The following is a 12,500-nucleotide window of genomic DNA, read 5'->3' on the forward strand; positions in this document are numbered from 1 at the left end:
ACTTTTCGGCTGTGCCTGGCTGGCGGCCCACTCACTCGATCGCCATGTCTGTTTGCCACAGTTTTCCCGGTGGTGCCGCACCCGGGCTCGCCCCGGCTGACGCAGTTTTCGCGCCGCCCCGGCTGACGCGGTTTCGTGCCGCCCCGGCAGACGCGGTTTTCGCGCCGCCCCGGCTGACGCGGTTTCGTGCCGCCCCGGCAGACGCAGTTCGGACTTAGCACTTTTCGGCTGTGCCTGGCTGGCGGCCCACTCACTCAATCGCCATGTCTGTTTGCCACAGTTTTCCCGGTGGTGCCGCACCCGGGCTCGCCCCGGCTGACGCAGTTTTCGCGCCGCCCCGGCTGACGCGGTTTCGTGCCGCCCCGGCAGACGCGGTTTTCGCGCCGCCCCGGCTGACGCGGTTTCGTGCCGCCCCGGCAGACGCAGTTCGGACTTAGCACTTTTCGGCTGTGCCTGGCTGGCGGCCCACTCACTCGATCGCCATGTCTGTTTGCCACAGTTTTCCCGGTGGTGCCGCACCCGGGCTCGCCCCGGCAGACGCGTTTTTTTTTTTTCTTTCGCCCCGGCTGACGCAGTTTTCGCGCCGCCCCGGCTGACGCGGTTTCGTGCCGCCCCGGCAGACGCGGTTTTTTGCGCCGCCCCGGCTGACGCGGTTTTTGCCGCCCCGGCTGACGCAGTTCGGACTTAGCACTTTTCGGCTGTGCCTGGCTGGCGGCCCACTCACTCGATCGCCATGTCTGTTTGCCACAGTTTTCCCGGTGGTGCCGCACCCGGGCTCGCCCCGGCTGACGCAGTTTTCGCGCCGCCCCGGCTGACGCGGTTTCGTGCCGCCCCGGCAGACGCGGTTTTCGCGCCGCCCCGGCTGACGCGGTTTCGTGCCGCCCCGGCAGACGCAGTTCGGACTTAGCACTTTTCGGCTGTGCCTGGCTGGCGGCCCACTCACTCGATCGCCATGTCTGTTTGCCACAGTTTTCCCGGTGGTGCCGCACCCGGGCTCGCCCCGGCTGACGCAGTTTTCGCGCCGCCCCGGCTGACGCGGTTTCGTGCCGCCCCGGCAGACGCGGTTTTCGCGCCGCCCCGGCTGACGCGGTTTCGTGCCGCCCCGGCAGACGCAGTTCGGACTTAGCACTTTTCGGCTGTGCCTGGCTGGCGGCCCACTCACTCGATCGCCATGTCTGTTTGCCACAGTTTTCCCGGTGGTGCCGCACCCGGGCTCGCCCCGGCAGACGCGTTTTTTTTTTTCTTTCGCCCCGGCTGACGCAGTTTTCGCGCCGCCCCGGCTGACGCGGTTTCGTGCCGCCCCGGCAGACGCGGTTTTTTTGCACCGCCCCGGCTGACGCGGTTTTTGCCGCCCCGGCTGACGCAGTTCGGACTTGGCACTTTTTGGCTGAGCCTGGCTGGTGGCCCACTCACTCGATCGCCATGTCTGTTAGCCACAGTTTTCCCGGTGGTGCCGCACCCGGGCTCGCCCCGGCTGACGCAGTTTTCGCGCCGCCCCGGCAGACGCGGTTTTCGCGCCGCCCCGGCTGACGCGGTTTTTGCCGCCCCGGCTGACGCAGTTCGGACTTGGCACTTTTTGGGCTGAGCCTGGCTGGCGGCCCACTCACTCGATCGCCATGTCTGTTTGCCACAGTCTTCCCGGTGGTGCCGCACCCGGGCTCGCCCCGGCAGACGCGTTTTTTTTTTCTTTCGCCCCGGCAGACGTGGTTCACCCCCCCCCCCTTTTCGCTCGCCCCGGCTGACGAGGTTTTCGCGCCGCCCCGGCTGACGCAGTTTTCGCGCCGCCCCGGCTGACGCGGTTTCGTGCCGCCCCGGCTGACGCGGTTTTCGCGCCGCCCCGGCTGACGCGGTTTTTGCGTCGCCCCGGCTGACACGGTTCGGACTTTGCACTTTTCGGCTGTGCCTGGCTGGCGGCCCACTCACTCGATCGCCATGTCTTGTTTGCCACAGTTTTTCCCGGTGGTGCCGCACCCGGGCTCGCCCCGGCTGACGCAGTTTTCGCGCCGCCTCCGGCTGACGCGGTTTCGTGCCGCCCCGGCAGACGCGGTTTTCGCGCCGCCCCGGCTGACGCGGTTTCGTGCCGCCCCGGCAGACGCAGTTCGGACTTAGCACTTTTCGGCTGTGCTGGCTGGCGGCCCACTCACTCGATCGCCATGTCTGTTTGCCACAGTTTTCCCGGTGGTGCCGCACCCGGGCTCGCCCCGGCTGACGCAGTTTTCGCGCCGCCCCGGCTGACGCGGTTTCGTGCCGCCCCGGCAGACGCGGTTTTCGCGCCGCCCCGGCTGACGCGGTTTCGTGCCGCCCGGCAGACGCAGTTCGGACTTAGCACTTTTCGGCTGTGCCTGGCTGGCGGCCCACTCACTCGATCGCCATGTCTGTTTGCCACAGTTTTCCCGGTGGTGCCGCACCCTGGCTCGCCCCGGCAGACGCGTTTTTTTTTTTTTCTTTCGCCCCGGCTGACGCAGTTTTCGCGCCGCCCCGGCTGACGCGGTTTCGTGCCGCCCCGGCAGACGCGGTTTTTTGCGCCGCCCCGGCTGACGCGGTTTTTGCCGCCCCGGCTGACGCAGTTCGGACTTAGCACTTTTCGGCTGTGCCTGGCTGGCGGCCCACTCACTCGATCGCCATGTCTGTTTGCCACAGTTTTCCCGTGTTGCCGCACCGGGCTCGCCCCGGCTGACGCAGTTTTCGCGCCGCCCCGGCTGACGCGGTTTCGTGCCGCCCCGGCAGACGCGGTTTTCGCGCCGCCGCCCGGCTGACGCGGTTTCGTGCCGCCCCGGCAGACGGCAGTTCGGACTTAGCACTTTTCGGCTGTGCCTGGCTGGCGGCCCACTCACTCGATCGCCATGTCTGTTTGCCACAGTTTTCCCGGTGGTGCCGCACCCGGGCTCGCCCCGGCTGACGCAGTTTTCGCGCCGCCCCGGACTGACGCGGTTTCGTGCCGCCCGGCAGACGCGGTTTTCGCGCCGCCCCGCCGCTGACTCGTTTCGTGCCGCCCCGGCAGACGCAGTTCGGACTTAGCACTTTTCGGCTGAGCCTGCTGGCTGCCCACTCACTCGATCGCCATGTCTGTTTGCCACAGTTTTCCCGGTGGTGCCGCACCCGGGCTCGCCCCGGCAGACGCAAGTTTTCGCGCCGCCCCGGCAGACGCGGTTTTCGCGCCGCCCCGGCTGACGCGGTTTTTGCCGGCTGACGCAGTTCGGACTTGGCACTTTTTGGCTGAGCCTGGCTGGCGGCCCACTCACTCGATCGCCATGTCTGTTTGCCACAGTCTTCCCGGTGGTGCCGCACCCGGGCTCGCCCCGGCAGACGCGTTTTTTTTTCTTTCGCCCCGGCAGACGTGGTTCCCCCCCCCCCTTTTCGCTCGCCCCGGCTGACGAGGTTTTCGCGCCGCCCCGGCTGACGCAGTTTTCGCGCCGCCCCGGCTGACGCGGTTTCGTGCCGCCCCGGCTGACGCGGTTTTCGCGCCGCCCCGGCTGACGCTGTTTTTGCGTCGCCCCGGCTGACACGGTTCGGACTTTGCACTTTTCGGCTGTGCCTGGCTGGCTGCCCACTCACTCGATCGCCATGTCTGTTTGCCACAGTTTTCCCGGTGGTGCCGCACCGGGCTTGCCCCGGCAGACGCGTTTTTTTTTTTTCTTTTCGCCCCGGCTGACGCAGTTTTCGCCCCGCCCCGGCTGACGCGGTTTCGTGCCGCCCCCGGCAGACGCGGTTTTTTGCGCCGCCCCGGCTGACGCGGTTTTTGCCGCCCCGGCTGACGCAGTTCGGACTTTGCACTTTTTGGCTGAGCCTGGCTGGCGGCCCACTCACTCGATCGCCATGTCTGTTTGCCACAGTTTTCCGTGGTGCCGCACCCGGGCTCGCCCGGCAGACGCGTTTTTTTTTTTCCTTCGCCCCGCAGACGTGGTTCCCACCCCCCCCTCCGTCTTTCTTTTTGTTTTTTTTTTTCGCCGCGGCTGAAGTGGATTTTCGGTGCCTCGACGCCCCGGTAGTCGCGTTTTTTCCGTTTCCCGCACGGCCCGGCTGACGCTGCTCGGTCACAGTCGCTTTTGTGAGGATTGCAGACTTCTTGAGCGCGGTGTTTTTTTTTTGTTGTTGTTGTTGTTTTATTACGCATTCGCTCCAGCAGACGCTGTTTAGACTTTTTGTTTCCTCTTTTATCCTGCGACGAGGTGACGAGGTTTATTCGGTGCCCCGCCGCCCCGGCTGAAGTGATTTTTCCTGTCCCGTGCCGCCCCGGCTGACGCGGTTGGGACTTCGCGTTTGTTCGGCCGCCACGGGTTTTGGCGCACTCGCTCGGTTGCTTGTTGTTGCCACTTGTTGCGAACCCAGGTTTCTTGAGCGAGCGCGGGCGTTTTTTTCTTCCTTTCTTTCTTTGTTCTATGTGTTAGCGAATCGGCCTTTAATATCACACGAGGACTCACAACCAACAATTTTCAGTTTGAAGTGTAAAAAATCTGCAGGTGTTGACGTAACTGACTTGCCCCGTACCCTTGAGTACATCCATGAAGTTCTCGTAGTACTACTAAATCGCATTATTCCAAGTGGAGAAATTCCCATAAACTTGCAAACCTCTACACGAAAATCGGTGCGCGTGATAAAGTTGAAAATTATCGTCCGATATCAAATGTGCCTTCTATAACACAAATTCTAGGAAAAAAAAAAAAAACACTTGTTCGCCGTTCTCTGCGCCGTGACTGGCAGCACTCCGGCGAAGCGAAACGGGGTCGATTCGAGCACGATATCGGCGTCTTTCGACGTGCTCGCCGGCGACCGTCGCACGAGTACGTCGCACGAGCGCGTCTGCCGGGGCGCCGTTTGCGAAGCCGACGCAAAAGTGGGAACCGCCGCTCGGATGATCGCCGCTTTCGGCAGAGTGAGTGTTGGCACTCCGGGGAAGCGAAACAGCGTGAATGCGCCCACGAAATCGGCGTATTTTGAAGTGCCCGCCGGCGACCGTCGCACGAGTACGGTAAACCGCGTCAGCCGGGGCGTAGTTCGGGACGCCGACGAAAAAGTGGGAAGCGCAACTCGGATCTTCGCCGTTTTTGCAGGAGTGAGTGGCGGCCCTCCTGCGAGACCAAGAAGCATCGATTCGTGCACGAATTCGGCGCCTTTCGACGTGATCGCCGGCGACCGTCGCTCGAGTAGGGCAAACCGCGTCTGCCGGGGCGGGCTTCGGGACGCCGATGCGAAAGTGGGAAACGCTGCTCGGATGTTCGCCGTTTTTGGCCGAGTGAGTGCTGGCACTCGGGCGAAGCCAAACGGGGCCGATTACGGCACGATATCGGCGTCTTTCGACGTGCCCGGCGGCGACCGTCGCACGAGTACGGTAAACCGCGTCAGCCCGGGCGGAGTTCGGGACGCCGATGCGAAAGTGGAGAACGCCGCTCGGATCTTCGCCGTTTTTGGAGGAGTGAGTGGCGGCACTCCGGAGAAGCCAAGGAGCGCCAATTAGCGCACGATATCGGCGTCTTTCGACGCGCTCGCCGGCGACCGTCGAACGAGTAGGGCAAACCGCGTCTGCCGGGGCGGGGTTTACGACGCCGACGCAAAAGTGGGAACCGCCGCTCGGATGTTGGCCGTTTTTGGCAGAGTGAGTGCTGGCACACCGGCGACGCGAAAGAGCGCGAAAGCGCCCACGAAAGTGGCGTATTTGGACGTGCTTGACGGCGACCGCTGCAGGAGTACGAAAAACCACGTCAGCCGGGGCGAGCGACCCACGGCGGTCTGGGTGCTTATCGCTGCTATTATAGGGGCACCCCGGCAGACGCAGAAAAAAAAATTTTTTTTCGACCTTCTTTTTTGCTGGTCGAGCTCGGGTAACCCAGGTCGCAATGGGAGCCGCGCACGAAAGCGGCGTCGCGAGACGCGTTCGCGGTCGCTAGTCGCACGAGCTCGGCAACCGCGTCAGCCGGCGCGGAGTTCGGGATGCCGACGGCTAAGTGGGTACCGCTGCTCGGATGTTCGCCGTTTTTGGCCGAGTGAGTGCTGGCACTCCGGCGAAGCGAAACGGGGCCGATTCGGGCACGATATCGGCGTATTTCGACGTGCTCGCCGGCGACCGTCGCACGAGTACGGCAAAGCGCGTCTGCCGGGGCGAGGTTTGCGATGCCGACGAAAAAGTGGGAAGCGCCGCTCGGATCTTCGCCGTTTTTGCAGGAGTGAGTGGCGGCCCTCCTGCGAGACCAAGAAGCATCGACTCGCGCACGATATCGGTGTCTTTCGACGTGCCCGCCGGCCACCGCCGCACGAGTACGGCAAACCGCGTATGCCGGGGCGGGGTTGGCGACGCCGACGCAAAAGTGGGAACCGCCACTAGGATGTTCGCCGTTTTTGGCAGAGTGAGTGCTGGCACACCGGCGACGCGAAAGAGCGCGAAAGCGCCCACGAAAGTGGCGTATTTGGACGTGCTTGACGGCGACCGCTGCAGGAGTACGAAAAACCACGTCAGCCGGGGCGAGCGACCCACGGCGGTCTGGGTGCTTATCGCTGCTATTATAGGGGCACCCCGGCAGACGCAGAAAAAAAAAATTTTTTTTCGACCTTCTTTTTTGCTGGTCGAGCTCGGGTAACCCAGGTCGCAATGGGAGCCGCGCACGAAAGCGGCGTCGCGAGACGCGTTCGCGGTCGCTAGTCGCACGAGCTCGGCAACCGCGTCAGCCGGCGCGGAGTTCGGGATGCCGACGGCTAAGTGGGTACCGCTGCTCGGATGTTCGCCGTTTTTGGCCGAGTGAGTGCTGGCACTCCGGCGAAGCGAAACGGGGCCGATTCGGGCACGATATCGGCGTATTTCGACGTGCTCGCCGGCGACCGTCGCACGAGTACGGCAAAGCGCGTCTGCCGGGGCGAGGTTTGCGATGCCGACGAAAAAGTGGGAAGCGCCGCTCGGATCTTCGCCGTTTTTTGCAGGAGTGAGTGGCGGCCCTCCTGCGAGACCAAGAAGCATCGACTCGCGCACGATATCGGTGTCTTTCGACGTGCCCGCCCGGCCACCGCCGCACGAGTACGGCAAACCGCGTATGCCGGGGCGGGGTTGGCGACGCCGACGCAAAAGTGGGAACCGCCACTAGGATGTTCGCCGTTTTTGGCAGAGTGAGTGCTGGCACTCCGGCGAAGCGAAAGAGCGCGAATGCGCCCACGAAAGTGGCGTGTTTGGACGTGCTTGACGACGACCACCGCAGGAAAACGAAAAAACCACGTCAGCCGGGGCGAGCGACCCATGGCGGTCTGGGTGCTTATCGCTGCTATTATAGGGGCACCCCCGGCAGACGCAAAAAAAAAAAAATTTTTTTTCGACATTCTTTCTTGCTCGTCGACCTCGGGTGACCCAGGTCGCAGTGGGAGCCGCGCACGAAAGCGGCGTCGCGAGACGGCTTCGCGGTCGCTAGTCGCACGAGCTCGGCAACCGCGTCTGCCGGGGCGGAGTTCGGGACGCCGACGGCTAAGTGGGAACCGCCGCTCGGATGTTCGCCGTTTGTGGCCGAGTGAGTGCTGGCACTCCGGCGAAGCCAAACGGGGCCGATTCCGGCACGATATCGGCGTCTTTCTACGTGCTCGCCGGCGACCGTCGCACGAGTACGGCAAAGTGCGTCTGCCGGGGCGGGGTTTGCGACGCGTACGCAATAGTGAGAACCGTCGCTCGGATGTTCGTCGTCTTTCGCCGAGCCAGTGCTGGCACTCCGGCGAAGCCGAACGGAGCCGATTCGGGCACGATATCGGCGTCTTTCCACGTGCTCGCCGGCGACCGTCGCACGAGTACGGTAAACCGCGTCAGCCGGGGCGGAGTTCGGGACGCCGATGCGAAAGTGGGAAGCGCCGCTCGGATCTTCGCCGTTTTTGGAGGAGTCAGTGGCGGCACTCCGGTGAAGCCAAGGTGCGCCAATTCGCGCACGATATCGGCGTCTTTCGACGTGCCCGCCGGCCACCGTCGCACGAGTACGGCAAACCTCGTCTGCCGGGGCGGGGTTTGCGACGCCGACGCAAAAGTGGGAACCGCCGCTCGGATGTTCGCCGTTTTTGGCAGAGTGAGTGCTGGCACTCCGGCGAAGCGAAAGAGCGTGAATGCGCCCACGAAAGTAGCGTATTTGGACGTGCTTGACGGCGACCGCCGCAGGAGTACGAAAAACCACGTCAGCCGGGGCGAGCGACCCACGGCGGTCTGGGTGCTTATCGCTGCTATTATAGGGGCACCCCGGCAGACGCAGAAAGAAAAAAAAAAAAAAAATGGGGACATGGCGTGCGTCACCGTGCGGCTTCGCAGCGTTGCCGAAGTCGCCGAGCCCTTCGACTGAGCCGAACGGCGGACAGGGAACGTTGGTCGGCCGTTCTAACCTGTCGGTGCCACGCCGAGACGTCGTTAAGGAAAACCGCGTCGTGGGCCTCTACGACGCCGTCGAGTCGTTGTACGTTTGGTGTCCAGCGTGTCGGCGGCGAGTAGCGGACACGTCGTTCACGACTTCGGTCTTTCGCAGTCGACGCGAACTTGCGGAGAGTCGTGGTGCCTCACGTTTTCGGCAGAAACCGCGGCGGAATTTTCCCGTGCGTGCGCGCACGACCTCGGTGCTGTGCCGTCAGCGTAGTGTTGCACAAACTCGTGGCCTACCCAAGGTGCGGTACGTTTGCGGCCGTATCCTCGGTGGGAATTTCGTGAGTAGGGTCGCAAATTCTACGACCTCGGCGGGTTTGAGAGCGACGTAGACTTGTGGCACGCTCAACGTGCCACACGTTTCGGGGCACACCCGCGGTGAAATTTTCTCGAGTACGCTCGTATTAGTGCCCAAGGAGGTCTGGGTACTTATCGCTGCTATTATGTGGGGGTTCTCTCGTGAGCGGCGTACGCGAAAGCGACCGGGTGTCTGATATGCGGCGGGCTTCGGCCTCGTCAAGCGTGTCCTCGGGTCTGCTCCAGGGGAATCCACGGCAGTCGTCTGCAGCCTCATCCGCTTGATGCGTTAGGGGCTGGTTGTCGGACGGTGCCGTTTTACCACGATATCGAGGTGTGTTCCGTGTCGTCCTCGGGCGATTCAGATGCGAAAGCGCCGAAGACGCGGGCGTGACCCGTCGTCTGGCGGCTTTGCAGTCTCGGCTCCGTTGCTAGTTCCGGCCGGTCCACCGACAGTGCAGCGGGCTTGGGCAACCCGCACGGCGCGACCGAGTCGATGCAACGAAAAAGAGCGAGCATGAACGTGCTTCTTGCCGCACGGCTCCCACTCGTCTTTCGGGAAGGTTGTGCCGTAGCGAGCTCGAACGCCGTCATCTCGGAGTGCAAAATAAGCGTGTTGGGGCGCCTGAAGGTGGCCTCCGCCGCACACAGACTGCGTCCGGCCCGCCGAAGGCGAGGACGGACGCGCAGTCGAACGATTACCTGGTTGATCCTGCCAGTAATCATATGCTTGTCTCAAAGATTAAGCCATGCATGTCTAAGTACATGCCGAAATAAGGCGAAACCGCGAATGGCTCATTAAATCAGTTATGGTTCCTTAGATCGTTTCTTCCTACTTGGATAACTGTGGCAATTCTAGAGCTAATACATGCAGTGAGCCTGGAGCCCTTTGGGTAACGGGTGCTTTTATTAGACCAAGATCGATCGGGTTTCGGCCCGTATTGTGTGGTGACTCTGGATAACTTTGTGCTGATCGCATGGCCACGAGCCGGCGACGTTTCTTTCAAGTGTCTGCCTTATCAACTTTCGATGGTAGGTTACTTGCTTACCATGGTTGTTACGGGTAACGGAGAATCAGGGTTCGATTCCGGAGAGGGAGCCTGAGAAACGGCTACCACATCCAAGGAAGGCAGCAGGCGCGCAAATTACCCACTCCCGGCACGGGGAGGTAGTGACGAAAAATAACAATACGGGACTCTTTTGAGGCCCCGTAATTGAAATGAGTACACTCTAAATCCTTTAACGAGGATCAATTGGAGGGCAAGTCTGGTGCCAGCAGCCGCGGTAATTCCAGCTCCAATAGCGTATACTAAAGCTGCTGCGGTTAAAAAGCTCGTAGTTGGATCTCAGTTCCAGACGAGTAGTGCATCTACCCGATGCGACGGCTCGGACTGAACATCATGCCGGTTCTTTCTTGGTGCACTTCATTGTGTGCCTCGAGATGGCCGGTGCTTTTACTTTGAAAAAATTAGAGTGCTCAACGCAGGCGAGTCGCCTGAATAAACTTGCATGGAATAATAGAACAAGACCTCGTTTCTGTTCTGTTGGTTTTTGGAATACGAGGTAATGATTAAGAGGGACGGACGGGGGCATTCGTATTGCGGCGCTAGAGGTGAAATTCTTGGACCGTCGCAAGACGAACTACTGCGAAAGCATTTGCCAAGAATGTTTTCATTGATCAAGAACGAAAGTCAGAGGTTCGAAGGCGATCAGATACCGCCCTAGTTCTGACCATAAACGATGCCAACCAGCGATCCGCCTGAGTTACTCAAATGACTCGGCGGGCAGCTTCCGGGAAACCAAAGTATTTGGGTTCCGGGGGAAGTATGGTTGCAAAGCTGAAACTTAAAGGAATTGACGGAAGGGCACCACCAGGAGTGGAGCCTGCGGCTTAATTTGACTCAACACGGGAAAACTTACCCGGCCCGGACACTGGGAGGATTGACAGATTGAGAGCTCTTTCTTGATTCGGTGGATGGTGGTGCATGGCCGTTCTTAGTTGGTGGAGCGATTTGTCTGGTTAATTCCGATAACGAACGAGACTCTAGCCTATTAAATAGGTGCGGGGTTCCCAGCACCTTACAACCTTCTTAGAGGGACAAGCGGCTCCTAGCCGCACGAAACAGAGCAATAACAGGTCTGTGATGCCCTTAGATGTCCGGGGCCGCACGCGCGCTACACTGAAGGAAGCAGCGTGTCTTTATCCCTGTCTGAAAAGACTGGGTAACCCGTGGAACTTCTTTCGTGATTGGGATAGGGGCTTGCAATTGTTCCCCTTGAACGAGGAATTCCCAGTAAGCGCGAGTCATAAGCTCGCGTTGATTACGTCCCTGCCCTTTGTACACACCGCCCGTCGCTACTACCGATTGAATGATTTAGTGAGGTCTTCGGACCGATGTCCGGCGCGGCCTTTCGGTTGCGCCGGTCTGTTGGAAAGATGACCAAACTTGATCATTTAGAGGAAGTAAAAGTCGTAACAAGGTTTCCGTAGGTGAACCTGCGGAAGGATCATTAACGGATTGTGAAGGGTGAGCGCCTCAGCTGCGTCTGCGCCCGACACTTTCTGCCGCTGACCCCGTTTGGACGCGGGGTCGGCTTTTCCCCACGGGGCTGCCTGAATGTGGAGCGGCACCCCGTGACAAATTGTTGCGCCCAGCGGACGCCAACACCGCGACCTTGGACGGTCGGCCAGGTGGCGGACGCGGGTACAAACGGCGCAACGCACTCATAGGTCGGCTTTCGACCCGCCACTGCACCGTGGCTCGAAGCGCTCGAAATGCGCGACCCGACCGCTGCGGGACCGCCTAGTACTGTAAACAGGAGCGGCGGAGCGCGAACGGCGAGTCGTGGTTACGTCGGTAGAAGGCGAGGCTGCGCGTTCCCGAAACGCCAGCCGAGTGCCCTCCCGACCGTTCGAGCGTGCAAGAACGAGACCCGACAATCGCGCGGCGACTGCCAAGTACGAGAGGAACGGCACAAGCGTCGGCGGTCGGTCAAGGAACTGGCGATGTGACGGGTCCGCTGTGCACCAGTGCATACCGTCCCGCCGTCCGCGGCAAGCGCCTCCGCGTCCTCGGGTGACGGAGGCTGCCGGTCGGTTCTTGCAGGCGAGGGATCTCGCTGGCACCGGTTCGCGTTGACGCGCGGCCGGTCATGGCACGGCGATGCGACGGCCGAGGTGCGCAGTACTCGATGGAGGAACCGCACGCTCCGATGACCGTCCCGCCCTCCGCGGCGTATGCGTACCGACCGTAATGGTTGCAGCAGCGCCGGCCGGCTTTTGAATTCGCCACACGAAACACGGTGCGAGATCGCGGTTAGGGGAGCGTCGACGTTGCCAGGCGTTTTGCTTGCTGCCGAGGGAAAGGCGGCACGGCCACGTCGCGCTCGTCGCGATTAGCGGGTCTGCGCGCTTTGGGAAGGTGCCGCAACGACTTGCCGAAAGAGGAAGCACGGAAGAACGAGGGACTTGGACGTCCCGACAATTGAACGCACTTGCGGCCAGGCCCTTGCTGGCTTCGTTCTTCCGCCTCGAGTAGGCTCGTACGCGGCTCCGGCGCCGAAAGTGGTCCTTGGCACCGACTTCGGTGGACGTGGGAAGTGCCGCGCAAGTACGGCGCGCCTGGCTCCACCTGTTGGCTAAAGTAGGCAGCCGGATCGGCATTTTGGTGTGCGGTGGCAAACCGTGGATGCGAAAAAAGCTTGTGCGATTTCGTGGAACAAAAAGCGGGGGTCCCCCTTTTTATGCGGAGGAGACCGACCCGCCTGCCGTGGTGAACCGCGACGCCACGGTAAAAACGGGAGAGGCTTGTCGATGGGACCGTGCATCCCGCGCTCC

General features: G+C 61.8%; 1 non-coding gene across 1 annotated transcript; it reads left to right on the top strand.

Moving 5' to 3' along the window:
- The first annotated feature begins 9,361 nt into the window (after nucleotides 1-9,361).
- Nucleotides 9,362-11,176, top strand: LOC142792436 (small subunit ribosomal RNA). The gene has a single exon (XR_012890924.1). It is a non-coding gene; the product is annotated as a small subunit ribosomal RNA (ribosomal RNA).
- The last annotated feature ends 1,324 nt before the right edge of the window (nucleotides 11,177-12,500 follow it).

This window comes from Rhipicephalus microplus, unplaced genomic scaffold (genome assembly GCF_043290135.1).
Source record: "Rhipicephalus microplus isolate Deutch F79 unplaced genomic scaffold, USDA_Rmic scaffold_219, whole genome shotgun sequence".
NCBI classification, from domain to species: domain Eukaryota; kingdom Metazoa; phylum Arthropoda; class Arachnida; order Ixodida; family Ixodidae; genus Rhipicephalus; species Rhipicephalus microplus.